Genomic DNA, 12,718 nt, shown 5'->3' with positions numbered 1-12,718 from the left:
CATGAACAAAAATACTTCATTAACTATTCTTGACATAATCTTTATAAAAAAATGTTAATACTTACAATATTACATTTATTTACTTTGTGTATGTGTAAATACTTGTAAATGACTATGGGTGAATATGTGAATAACACAGCATATACATGTAGTCAAGAGGACAACCCTTCAGGAATTGGTTCTCTCCTTCCACCAAGTGGGTCCTGGAAATGGAACTCAGGGAGGTTCATAGACTCTACAGTAGTTGTCTGTACTCACTGAGCCATCTTAGCATCCCCCACAGCAGTTTTTGGACAGGATTAGTATGACATTTGATAAAAGTGACTAGTGACTGCCCAGGCCTGGAGTTTCCTTTGTGAGTGGATTTTAATTACCAAGTCAGATTCTTTTACTTGCTTTTGATCTGTTCCCGTCTTTCTATTTCTGAATCAATTTTAGTTTACAGCTTTTCAGGAATTTGTTATTTAAGTTATTTAACTAGTAGGCAGTTCAGATTTCAATAATTTGTGTACTTTTCTTCCTTTTATTTAAATAAATTTATTTTTATTTTTGTGAGACAGTATCTCATGTATCCCAGGCTATCTGAAACTTCCCTTGAACTTGCTTTGACCTTGAACTTTTTGGTTGTGACCTACCTTAGCTTCCCAGGAGTTGGGTATAGGGGTGTGTGTGTGTATATAGGCAGGTCAGAGAGGGTGTCAGATCCCCAGTGGGCTAAGTTACAGATGGTTGTTAGCAGCCTGACATGAGGTTGGGAGCCAGCTCTTGTTCCTTTGGAAAAGCAGCATGCACTCTTACCGGTGGAGCCCTCTCTCCAGCCACACCTGACCCAGTCTTATGTGATGCTGAAGACTGAGCTCAGGGCCTTGTCCACGCTAGCCGAACAGTCCACCAACTGCCTTGCATCTCTAGTTTATTAAAAGTTCACCAGTTTTGTTATTGTTTTCAAAGAAACAAAGTCTTCTGGTTCCATTGTTGTTTTCTCTTTTTTTCTCATGAAAAACCTATACTCGATTCTTTCTGAACAGAAGCGCTCCAGATTCCTTGTTCTTACTGGAGGCCTGGACACTTCCTGCGCATAGACAGGTGTCAGTTTGCTGTTTGCCTTCAGGACCCTCAGTGCCTGAACAGAGCTGGTCCTCTCCCTAATGCGGAAGTGCTGGGGTTGGGGCTCCTGCCCATGCTTTCTGCTGGTTTTGGAGAGTGGTTGCCAGCCGCTCTCTGCAGTAGTTCCAGTCTCTGCAGTACTTTGAGATTAAAAGCTTTGAGCTACTTAAATAAAAGGTGTTAAATACAGCATGTAAACTTGATATCTAGGCTTTACTTTGCTGGTGGAAATGGATACATAATGATTATTTTTCGAAAGTAAGTAGCAATTGGTGTTGATGGCTTCAAGAACTTGTTTAGAAGAACACATTGTTTTTTTTTCCCCAGTGATCTGGAAAATGGATATGGACTTTGTAGCGATTGTAGAGCTCCTTATAAACCTCGTTTAAATACTTTAACCGTGTCTATCTATGCATACTTGTGTATAAATGTACACATATGTATGACTAGAAATATATTCAGCAGTTCCACAAAAAAAAAAAAAAAAAAAAAATTTAAGACAAGGTCTAGCGAAGACCAGGCTGGTCTTAAATTTGTTTTATATCCAAGGGTGACTTTGAACTCCTGGTCCTTTGTCCTCCACTTCCTGAGCGCTGGGATTAGAAACATGCACTGCCACATCTGGTTTTCTTTCATGCTTGGACTGAACCCGGAAGTTAGTGTATGCTAAAAGAGCACTCTACTAACAGCCACACCCACTCCAGCTCCACAGATGTTTATAATGAAAAACCTTTGAAATACGACAGGGTTTTAAGTTTTACTGAAATGAAATTGTGTTAAATACCACTTTTTTTTTTACTTGCCATAAAGGATTCTAATAGTTATAGTATAATTATTAAGATTTGGCATCAGATAAAAACAAAAGACAAACATTGCTTAATAACTTGAACACAATACCTTCTTTTAAAAGATTTATTTTTATATGAATGAATATGCTTACCTGCATGTATTTATGTGTACTATGCTTACTTCTTCTTTTTTTTTTTTTTAGGGCATCAGATTCACTGGAACAGGAGTCACAGATAGTTATACACTTCCACATGGGTGCTGGGAACTGAACCAAGGCCCACTGTAAGAGCTGCAAGTGCTCTTAACTGCTAAGCCATCTCTCTTAATGCAATCAATTTACTCTTTTATTTATTTATTTATTTATTTTTTAAAGATTTATTTATTTATTTTGTGTGTATGAGTATGGCTGCTGGGAATTGAACTCAGGACCTCTGCTTGCTCCAGTCCTGCTTGCCCATTCGCTCCACTGTAATTCACTGTAGTTGTCTTCAGACGCACCAGAAGAGGGCGTCAGATCTCATTATGGGTGGTTGTGAGCCACCATGTGGTTGCTGGGATCCGAACTCAGGATCTTTGGAAGAGCAGTCAGTGTGCTCTTACCCGCTGAGCCATCTCACCAGCCCCAATTTACTCTTTTAAATAAATGTATACTTATTTAGAATTTTAAATAGGTTGAAATAATTGGAGAGGGGCTTAGAAATTCAGGAAACCTACCCTCCACTTCCAACTCCAATGGCCATAAATGAATTCCATGACTCTTTGCTTTCTCACTGTCTCTACCAACCATAGACTGAAATATTCACAATTAGCCACGTATAATAGAACACAACTTTAATCCCAGCACTCAGGAAACAGAGGCAGGCATATCTCTGTGATTTTGAAGCCAGTTTGGTCTACATACTGAGTTCCAGGACAGTAAGAGCTGTATATAGTGAGACCCTGTCTCAAAACAACAAGACAGAAACCTTCATAATCTAGGACCAAAATAAACCTTTCTTCTTGACTCGATATTTGTTACAGTAACAGAAAGCTAACATAAAACAGTAACAGTACTGTTACTTACATAGTTTATTACTGTGCCACTTGGCCTAATAGTCAGAGACTCACAATAGGTCTCACTCACATCTACAGAGGGAGTAACCTCTTCTGGTTTAGTTTCACATTCTTTTTAATGCAACTTTGTGTGTAGAGCTGTCTCTGAATGAAATAACTACAATGTAGTTGATCATTACTGTTCTAAAAGAAGCTCATGGACTCCCACGAAGTAAATTTAATGCCAATTTATCTGAAAGAGAGCAGAAATATTTGAGGGTCTGTTAGTTTACACCTAGTCTCATTATGTAGCCCAAGCAGGCCTCAAACTCTCGGTAACCCTCTGCTTCAGCCTCCGGAGTGCTGGGAGTACAGGCTTGCACTACCACTCCTGGTATGAGTCCCACTTATAATAATAATAATAATAATAATAATAATAATAATAATATACTGTGGCTTTCTGCTGGTGGTGACCTCCTTATGAGAACTTGCCTCTTGCAAAGGATCTCCTTTATCCCTCTCCAGAAGGGAGGAGAGGAAACATGGGAAATGCCAGGTACAAGGCCCTGCTTCCTGCTAGGTGAAATGCCTAGGGTGTGAAATGCCTACGTTCTATAAAGTCCCCATGGTCGCCAGCCTACCTACAAAAGGTAGTCAGTCTTGTGGGGGGGGCTGCTCCAGTGCCTTCTGCAGCCTAAGAAGGAAAAGCAAGACTTGGGAAGGAGGCAGAAAACATCCCAATAAGCATTTTGGATAAAAATAAAATGCCTGTGTGAGCCCATGTGCAAGCATGCCACAACATGCTTATGGAAGTCAGAGGACAACTTTCAGGAGCTGCTTCTCTTTTTCCACTGTGGGTTCTTGAAACCATTCAGGTTACCCTGGTGTAGCAAGGGGTTTTATTGGCTGAGTCCTGGGGTCTGACTCAGAAAGCACAGTATTAAAACTTTGTGGGGGGCTAGGGATGTAGCTCTGTTGGTAGAGTGCTCACCTAGCATGTACTAGGTCCGGGGTTTAACATTCAGTACCACAAAAAAACCCTAAAACACTGCACAGGAAGTCTTGCCCTGAACAGCCACTGGTGCTTCGGCCTCAGGTGACTAAGTAGTGCTAAAGCAAAATTTGCCACTAGTTTTCTGGGCCCATTATTCTGAATGCTAGTCACATTCTGTCTTTTTGCTTGCTTGTTTGTTTTTGTTTTTGTCTTTCAAGACAAGGTGTCTTAGTCAGAGTTTCTATTTCTGTACAAACATCATGACCAAGAAGCAAGTTGGGGAGGAAAGGGTTTATTCAGCTTACACTTCCACATGGCTGTTGATCACCAGAGGAAGTCAGGACTGGAACTCGAACAGGTCAGGAAGCAGGAGCTGATGCAGAGGCCATGGAGGGATGGATGCTACTTACTGGCTTGCTCAGCCTGCTCTCTTATAGAACCCAAGACTTCCAGCCCAGCGATGGTACCACCCACAAGGGGCCCTCCCCCACCCTTGATCACTAATTGAGAAAATGCCTCAAAACTGGATCTCATAGAAGCACTTCCCCAACTGAAGCTCCCTTCTCTGTGATAACTCCAGCTTGTGTCAAGTTGACACACAAAACCAGCCAGTACAATTGACCCCTTGTCAACTTGACACACAAACACATCACTATTAAGCCTCAACCCTTACTTTCTTATTCATCCCCAAGATCTAAAGTCCCACAGAATTTACATATTAAAAGTTCAATCTATTTAAAATGTCCGATATCTTTTAAAATTCACAGTCTCTTAACTATGGGCTCCACTAAAATATGTTCTTTCTTCAAGAGGGAAAAATATCAGGGCACAGTCACAATCAAAAGCAAAACCAATGTCTGGGATCCAACTCACGATCTTCTGGGCTCCTCTAAGGGCTTTGGTCACTTCTCCAGCTCTGCCCTTTGTAGCACACATTTTTTTTTTAAAGATTTATTTATTATTATAAATGAGTACACTGTACCTGTCTTCAGACCACTAGAAGAGAGTGTCAGATTTCATTCTGGGTGGTTGTGAGCCACTGTGTGGTTGCTGGGATTTGAACTCATGACCTTCAGAAGAGCAGTTGGTGCTCTTACCCACTGAACCATCTCACCAGTCCCTGTAGCACACATCTTGTCTTCTAGGCTCTAGATGCCTGTACTCCACTGCTGCTGCTGTCCGTGGTGGTCACTGCATGGTACTTATATTTTCAAAACACTGCTGTCTTCTGCTGTAACTAGGCTTTACCAATAGCCTCTCATAGACTGTCTTCATGGTGCCAAGCCTCAACTCCTTTGCATGACACCTTCAATCCTGGGCCACCAATTGCAACTGCGGCTGTACCTTCACCAATGGCCTTCTATGGCCTCTCACTGTGCCAAGCCTCAGCTGCTCTTCATGACCCCTTCATGCTGCCTTCAAAACCAGTACCACCTGGGTGACTCTTACACATTACCAAGTCCTGCTGCGGCACAAGGTACAACCTTGGCTAGCTCTGGAACACAGTCTCTTTGCTCTCAAAAAACACTTCCCAGAAGATTTCACCTCAATGATGCTGGTCTCTTCTTAATCACCGCTAATTTCTTAGCTCCAGCTAACCAGCATCAATAGTCTCAGTAATGCAAAGTTTTCGCTTTAGTAGTTCTGGTATCTTCTTAATCACAGCTGATTCTTCAGACCAGCTAACCAAAACCACAGACTCTTCACAATCAAAACAACAATGGCCCTAAAAAGAGTCTTTAATCTTCTCTCTGAAATTTCACAAGCCAGGCCTCCATCTTCTGCACTGTTCTCAACATTATCTTCCAAGCTCCTACAGAACATCCACAGAGTTCTTAACAACCAGTTGCTCTTCTAGTTCAAAGTTCCAAAGTCCTTCCACAATCCTCCCCAAAACATGGTCAGGTTGTCACAGGAATACCCCACTATGCTGGTACCAATTTGTCTTAGTCAGGGTTTCTATTCCTGTACAAACATCATGACCAAGAAGCAAGTTGGGGAGGAAAGGGTTTATTCAGCTTACTTCCATATTGCTGTTTATCACCAAAGGAAGTCAGGACTGGAACTCAAGCAGGTCAGAAAGCAGAAGCTGATACACAGGCCATGGAGGGATATTTCTTACTGGCTTGCCTCCCCTGGCTTGCTCAGTCTGCTCTCTTATAGAACCCAAGACTTCCAGCCCAGCGATGGCACCACCCACAAGGGGCCCTACCCCCTTGATCACTAATTGAGAAAATGCCTCAAAGCTGGATCTCATGGAAGCACTTCCCCAACTGAAGCTCCCTTCTCTGATAACTCCAGCCTGTGTCAAGATGACACACAAAACCAGCCAGTACACAAGGTTTCTCTGAGTATCCCTGGCTGTCCTGGAACTCTGTAGACCAGGCTGACCTCGAACTCACAGAGATCTACCTACCTCTGCCTCTTGAGTGCTGAGATTAAAGGCAGGCATGGCCACCACTGCCTCATAATTCCCTCTTTAATATACACAGTTGCTCCCATATGGGCTACAGTATGACAATTCAGCATATACATTCAAAGCAACTTAACCTGTAATTTCCATGAAGAACTTAGAGTACTCTGTTACATGAGGAACAATGGGGCTTTGTGGCTTCAGAGTGAGAGGCCTAGGGAGAGCAACGTTGAACACGTTTAAAAACAGATTTAGGGGTTGGGAATTTAGTGGTAGAGCATTGGCCTAGCAAGCACAAGGCCCTGGGTTCAGTCCTCAACTGCAGGAAAAAAAAAGACAAAAAACAAAAACAACAAACAAAAAAAGCAGATTTAAGTGTCTTCAGGGAATGTTCTGGTGACTCCTTAGGAAGGTCTGCTCCTGCTTTTCCCGGGGTGAAGATGACGTAACAGGGACATGCGCAAGGACAGTGGGTCTCACCCTTCCCAATGCTGGGCCCTGTAATACAGTTCCTCTCATTGTGGGGACCCACAACCATAAAGCCATTTCGCTACGGCTATGAATTGTAATGTAAATATTTTTGAAGATAGAGGTTGATCAAAGGTTGAGAACCCCTGGTCCAAGACCTTCACTTTTCCTCCCCAACCCCCTTTCTTTCTCTTCTTCTTTTTTTTTTTCTTCTTTCTTTTTTTTTTTTTTTTTTTTTTTTTTTTTTGAGACAGGGTTTCTCCGTATAGCCCTGGCTGTCCTGGAACTCACTCTGTAGACCAGGCTGGCCTCAAACTCAGAAATTCGAGTGCCCCTGCCTCCCAAGTGCTGGGATTAAAGGTGTGCGCCACCACTGCCCTGCTCAGTTGGCCTTCCTTAATCAAACATGGTGGAATTCTCATGCTGGTGAAGTATGAATACACACACAGTCCCTGCATCAGCAGGAACATGGGGGAAGTTCACACGCAAGAACCAACTGCCATGGGGCCAAAAGAAGAGACTCACTTCACCTAAGATTGTCTCTGTATTGGTTAGCCTCAGCAGGGTTTATACAGTGTGTAGAGCAGGCTCCCCCCATCCCCACCACGCCCCCTCCCCCACTTCCTGGAACCTTAGAATGTGACCTTCTTTAGAAATCAGGTCTTTACAGACAGTCAAGATGAGGTCTTACCAGACAAGGGTAGGCCTTAAGTCCAGTGACTGCCATTTTTATGAGAAACCGGGAACGAAGCACACAGACACACTAGGAAGGCCATTTATATAGGGACGGGGACAGAGAGTGGTGATGCAACCTCAAGAAAGGAATGCCAAGAGCACTAGGAGCCATTCAAGAGGCTGGACACGCTCCCTGGGAACCCATGGCCCCGGCTGACAGTGTGGGCTCAGCCCTTCCAGCCTCTAGGGCTGTGGAAGGATGAAGGTTTAGGTTACTGAGCACATGGTCATTGGCGACAACAGGTAGCTGTGCGGGGTGAATGCAGGCCACAGGATGCCTGGCGAAGAAGAAGCCACGAGATTGCGCAGGAGCCTGGCAGCAGCAAGGGGCTCAGCAGCCAGAGCTCTATGACGTCTCCTTGGAACCGATGCCCTTTAGCCTTGTGTACCTTGCTCAAGAGCCAAACTCCCAGCAGAAAGTCTCTGGCTGAGCTTATTCTATCCCTTTGGAAACAGCCCAACTGGAGCATGTGGGTGGAGCATGGGTAAATTCACTTGTCTCCTCTTCAGAGGAAAGGACTCACTTTGGGGCAGTCATCACCATCTATGTCGGTGACTACTGCACAGATGACCGGCAGCTCCTCTGGACAAAGTCACTCTCCTGCAGATTCTCTTACCTAGGGGCAATAGATGGGTGGCTCCAGGTGAGAAAGGCTACCCAGGTGGCTTTGTGCAGAATGCTTTGGAACAAGGCCAGCTAACTAGAAACTGACATCAGCCAGGCGGTGGTGGTGCATGCCTTTAATCCCAGCACTTGGGAGGCAGAGGCAGGTGGATTTCTGAGTTGGAGACCAGCCTGGTCTACAGAGTTCCAGGACAGCCAAGGCTCTACAGAGAAACCCTGTCTCAAAAACAAACAAACAAACAAACAAACAAAAGAAACTGACAACCAAAGATGGAGTGACAGAGAACGGAGGAGCTGTGGTGTGATGTCCCTGCAAGGGAGGGGAACTAGTGCCTTGTACTCAGAATCTGACTTGACCTTCTGGGTTCCAGGTATGAGGAGAACTTCATTTTCTGTCTCCAGATATTTCTGCCAAGTATTTTTTGAGTTTTTGGTGCCTTAACTGGAAATCTATCTTTTCTACTATTTACCCAATTATGTAAGATGGATCAAGTATTAATTTTTGCTCTCCTGGAATGGAGCTGGGAGCAGGCTGTTTTCTTTTGTCAAAGAAAACCTGAAAGACAAGAGTGCAAATGTCTCCCATGCTCCCTGGTCGGGGCGGGGAGGGAGGGAGCAAAGAAATAGGAAGATCCATAGAGCCCAAGATGAGAGCTACAGTGTTGAGAGCTACAGTGCCGGGCTACAGAGGTGGGTCAGTAGGAAGAGTTCTTCCCTAGGATGCAATAGACCACGGGTTCAATCCTTAGCATCCCATAGAACCTGAGAGTTCATGTTTGTAATACCAGCACTCACTCAGGAGGTGGAGGCAGGAAGATCACAAGTCTATATTCTCAGCTGCAGAACAAGTTCAAGGCTAGCCTGGGCTTCTTGAGAGACTGTCCCTGACCCCTCCCAAAAGTTCAACCTCAGTACTCAGAAGGCTGATAGAGGAGCGTCACAAGTTCTAAGCCAGCCTGAGCTACATAGCAAAACTTGTTTCAAAAAGTCAACTTCCAGCCTGGCAGTGCTGGCGCATGCCTTTAATCCCAGTACTTGGAAGACAGAGGCAGGCAGATCTCTGAGTTCGAGGCCAGCCTGGTCTACAGAGTGAGTTCCAGGACAGCCAAGGCTACATAGAGAAACCCTGTCTCGAAAAAACAAAACAAAACAAAACAAAACCCCAAACAAAAACAAACAAACAAACAAAACAGGAAAAAAAACAAAAACAAAACAAAACAACCCAAAAAGTCAGCCTCCTCTCCCAAAAGGATTTCAGTTTCTTACTAGCATAGGCGTCTAGCTGCTGCCAATGGTAGGAAAGAGCGAAACTGCTGAAACAGCGAAAAGGGAACCAGCAAAAGCAAGTGTACACATTGTGGTGGCACATGACTTTAATCCTAGCACTTGGGAAGTAGAGACCAGTGGATCTCTAAGTCCCAGCAGCCTGATCCACAAGGTGAGTTACAGGAGGGACAGCAAGGGATACATAGTAAGACCCTAATTTAAAAAAAAAAAAATCAAAATGAAACAGTAGCAGAAATTAGGTACTTAAAAATGTATTCATTTGTGTTGTGTGTGTGTGCTTGCATGGCGCATGCCAGGGTACATGTTGAGCTCAGAGGAAAGTTTGTATAGGTTGGTTCTCTATTTCGCGGGGGACCCGGGGATAGAACTTAGTACTTCAGGCTTGGCAGCAGTTGCTTTTATCCACTGAACCATCATCTCACTGACTCAGTGCTTTTCTTTCTCCAACATTGTGATCTCTAAGGGGATCCAACATCCCTAAGGGGAACTCTGATCTCAACAAGACGTCACAGACAAGTAGGCATTTGGGATGAGTTTTTTTGATGGCCCAAAGAGTAAAAGGTAGGGGCTAGAACAGCTGCTTAGTGGTTAAGAGCTGCTCTTAGAAGGCTCAGGTTTAGTTCCCAGCATCCATATGGTGACTCACAAACCTTTGTAACTTCAGTTCCAGGGGATCCAATGCCCTCTTCTGATCCCCAAGGCCGGCAGCCATGCATGTAATACACATAAATACATGAAGACAAAACATACATATACAGTAAAAATGAACATAAAAAAAAATCTTACTAAACTCAAACCCTGGTTCCTATTACGTATCCTGAGTTATTTTCTGCAGCAAAACCAAGAAACCCAGCTTCCCCTGAAAAGAATTTGACTTGAAAAAAATTTGTTTGAAAAAAATGCTTCAGGTTTCAGTGTGGGGCTGTGTCTCCAGCTTGTGTCCCCGGCTGCTGATAAATCCAGAGAACGTTTCAAATACATGACTTCAAATGTAATTTTTGTTTTCTTTCTTGAAACACAGTCTCACTCTGTAGCCCTAACTGGCCTGCAACTCACTCTGTAGACCAGGCTGGCTTTGATTCAAATATGATTTTTAAAAAGTATTTTTATTAAGATTTATACTATCCAGATTCTAGCACATCAACTTACAGGAATCGTTCATATGCAAACCCCACTCATTTTAGTTTTTAGAAATACCCATGACAAAGAAAATACATTTCCAGTAATCACCCTTATCCCTAAGAAATCAAATAAAAAAAAAACTATGTGTATGACGATTTAAAATAAACTATGTGTATAACCACTTAAAATAATACAAATAATAAAGCAAATTTCTGACATTTTCATTAGATTTTACACTGAGGAATTTGTTTTCAAAAGAGTTTAGGTATGTTTTATTAATTTCAATTTTTCATCTCAGACACCCTGAAAAGTTCTCTGCCTTCTGCCCATGCACCTTAACTTGTCCTGTTCTGACCCTTCTGCCCATGTACCTTAACTTGTCCTCTTCTGACCCTTCTGCCCGTGCACCTTAACTTGTCCTCTTCTGACCCTTCTGCCCATGCACCTTAACTTGTCCTCTTCTGACCCTTCTGCCCCAGAGTCCCTTCCCCTATGCTTGCTTCTCCCCTGGACTCCTGTGGCCAGGGAACCTCTCAGTCGATGGATGGACTTGTGGACAGCTGTGCCCTGGTCCCTGCAAGCCAGTGTGTCTGTGGCTTCGGGTGATGAGGGCCTCCTCTCCAGGCCCCTGTGCTCACTCGTCAGCCCTTACCCTATGCTCAGCCTCAGCTTCTCACCCACTTCTGGAGTTGCCCACAAGGACCTGTGAATCTTGGCTGGTAGAATGTCAGTTTTCTCATCCACTTTCTGGTTAATAGACCCAATTTATATGCATCTTTCTGCTCCTTTGAAATCTCTCTCTCTCTTTTTCTTTTTTCGAGACAGGGTTTCTCTGAGTAGCCCTGGCTGTCCTGGAACTCACTCTGTAGACCAGGCTGGCCTCGAACTCAGAAATCCACCTGCCTCTGCCTCCCAAGTGCTGGGATTAAAGGCCACCACCACCTGGCTTTGAAATCTCTTAAAACCTGTTTGGACTTCCATGGACCCTGCACATTTTATCATTTACTGTTTTTAGTTTTATTTTTGTTGTGCTGGGGTTCAAACTCAGGACTGACATAGAACATTCTAGGTAAACCCCCCATCACCGACCTACATTTTAACTCCTAAGTATCTTAAACCACAATACAAGGTTGATAACAATTATGATTCATTTACTCTCTGTTGCCTGTTTCAACGCATGAGAAACTGAGCCATCCAGTATTTCTGAAGCTCTCATATCAGATCAGATGTTTTCCATAAAAACTCAAACAAAACAAAAGCCAACAACCAAACAAGCTTCACACAAATAAAAGCAAAACATCTTGTGATAATGCATTCAAAACTCTGTACACTGTTTTTCACCTTCAAATTCCAAAGGGATGTTCACTTGCTAAACAATCATCTAACACAAGGAAAATATCACTTCTTTTCTGTTAAATACACATACATAGACCCACAGCCTACTCCTGCTGAGGAGGGGGAAAAAAGGGAAGAAATCCTTGCAGAAACCTTGCCCTGTTAAGGCACAGTGGCTCCCAATCAAAGACCATGTACAGTTGTTTTGTCTTTCAGGCAAAAATGGCATCTGTGCACCAGGTCTCCTATCCTTTCTGCTCCTTCTGCTGCAACATTTACCCAGTGTTTCCAAAGACAAATCATTAGCCATGCTTCAATCATTGCAGTGGTGGTCTGACGGCCTCTAGGCTGAGGAATGCTTCATCTCTTTAATGTGGTTAGATTTGAATAGTGATTCTAAATTTTGTGACAGGGCTCACCTCTCCCTCCCACCCAACAGCATATGAATACAGTTTGGAGTCCAGTCAGGATTGAGAAGCTGGCTTTTCACCTGAATACTAAAACATCTGAGGAAGGAAAAAAAGAGAATAATTACCAACAGTATAAAACTCCCTCGCCGGGCAGTGGTGGCACACTCCTTTAATCCCAGCACTTGGGAGGCAGGGGCAGGCAGATTTCTGAATTTGAGGCCAGCCTGGTCTACAGAGTGAGTTCCAGGACAGCCTGGGCTCCACAGAGAAACCCTGTCTTGAGGAGAAAAACAAAAACAAAAAATCTCCTGCAAATTAAAAAAGGTTCTTGGAGAGCGGAGCATCTGGAGTTTAAGACCAACCTAGGCTACATGAGAGAGAGAGACCTTGTCTACAAAAAA

Source organism: Mastomys coucha, unplaced genomic scaffold (genome assembly GCF_008632895.1).
Source record: "Mastomys coucha isolate ucsf_1 unplaced genomic scaffold, UCSF_Mcou_1 pScaffold14, whole genome shotgun sequence".
NCBI classification, from domain to species: domain Eukaryota; kingdom Metazoa; phylum Chordata; class Mammalia; order Rodentia; family Muridae; genus Mastomys; species Mastomys coucha.
Note: the sequence above shows the minus strand (reverse complement) of the source record.